Source organism: Penaeus chinensis, chromosome 37 (genome assembly GCF_019202785.1).
Source record: "Penaeus chinensis breed Huanghai No. 1 chromosome 37, ASM1920278v2, whole genome shotgun sequence".
NCBI lineage: Eukaryota > Metazoa > Arthropoda > Malacostraca > Decapoda > Penaeidae > Penaeus > Penaeus chinensis.
In genome coordinates, this window is record NC_061855.1 from 14,777,369 (window position 1) to 14,778,673 (window position 1,305).

A 1,305-nucleotide genomic window follows, 5' to 3' on the forward strand; every position below is an offset into this window, starting at 1 on the left:
GCCCCTAATAATGGTGTAAAATCTTCATTGTTGGCCATGGTAAGCCTGGAGTATGTTGGAGAGAGAAACGGTCCACCCCTCAGGGTCCCCTTGAGGGGTAAGGACGAGACAACTAAAGCAGGGGAATACCGTTCCCATGGCTCCCTCAGGCCGTTCAGGACTGGCACAAAGTCAGCTTTTCATCCTTTCAGCACGGTTCTCACACCTTAGGAAGTGGATAGTAGAAGGGGTTGGTGAAGGGACAGAAATGAAAAATTTGGAGGCAAAAAAAAAGCCCATGCAAAATTAGTTGAGTCGAGGGCTGAGTCCCAAGGTTGGGGAGCTCCTCAGCATTGGGTCCTAGTCTCCGCCTCCTAAGCCCCCCCCCCCCCCCCCCACGACAACAACGGGCAAGGGATTGGGGTGGAAGTAACAGGAAAAAGGATATGAAATAAATTTCAAACATAGGAGGATCTCTTAATTTATTCACTCACATCAAGTCTGCAGACATATAACAAGTTTACACACAAAAGAGTTTGAACCACTCACAGCATAAAAATATATCTATATATCTATACATACAGTAGGTTTCTACACAAAAAATGGCATGGAAGATGTCATTTACAACAACCTTTAAAACCCTGCCTGCCCTGGGATTTATCATCATACGTCTTCGAGCATTTAGTTACTGACGAAATGAGAGTGAAAGAGCACAATATCAAGTGATATACAAAGTGTTACATACCTAGGCTGGAGCGCGTCATAAGACCGAGTTGTTGTCATTATAATATTCAAAGGGTCCTGAACTCCTATAGTCATTATACACCGGGGAAATGTATGCGATGGAGGGGAGTTGATTTCATAGGAACCACCTCCCCCTTCAAGCAGGTTTTTACCAATACTATTCACAAGTTTTTCTTTTCTGTCACAGAAAGTAGTGAATGAAGTATTTATCAATGAATTTCACATATAAACCCTGTACTTTTTTCCCCCCTAAACATTCTGCCATTTATGTATCAGTTTTCTTCTTTGTCTTTTTTGTAGTTTCTTTTTTCTTTTCACTTTAATTTTAATTCTGAAAAGCATTGTGTGAAAATAGTTTAGTCCTGCAGCTCCCAACCTCCAACAACTGCTGGAGATGGAATGAAAACGCTCAAATCACAACGTTATCACAGAATAATCTCTCATTCGCAGCTTATTAAATATACACAGCAATAATCAACCTCCTTATAAACTTTTAGGCTACCCTATCCAACCCCATACCCCCTCCCTTTCCCTATCTCTCATCCACACAATACCCATCAACTCTGAGAGTGAGAAAAAAGA

The 1,305-nt window shown here is 41.7% G+C and overlaps 1 protein-coding gene across 1 annotated transcript in view; it reads right to left on the reverse strand.

The window, feature by feature from the left end:
* Window positions 1-444: 444 nt before the first annotated feature.
* LOC125045503 (endoplasmic reticulum lectin 1-like) overlaps window positions 445-1,305 on the reverse strand; it is a 22,856-nt gene continuing 21,995 nt past the window's right edge. The window contains exon 11 of the mRNA XM_047642797.1: window positions 445-1,305. This exon is cut by the window's right edge and continues 1,713 nt beyond it. The gene's annotated coding sequence lies outside the window, so the exon portion shown is untranslated.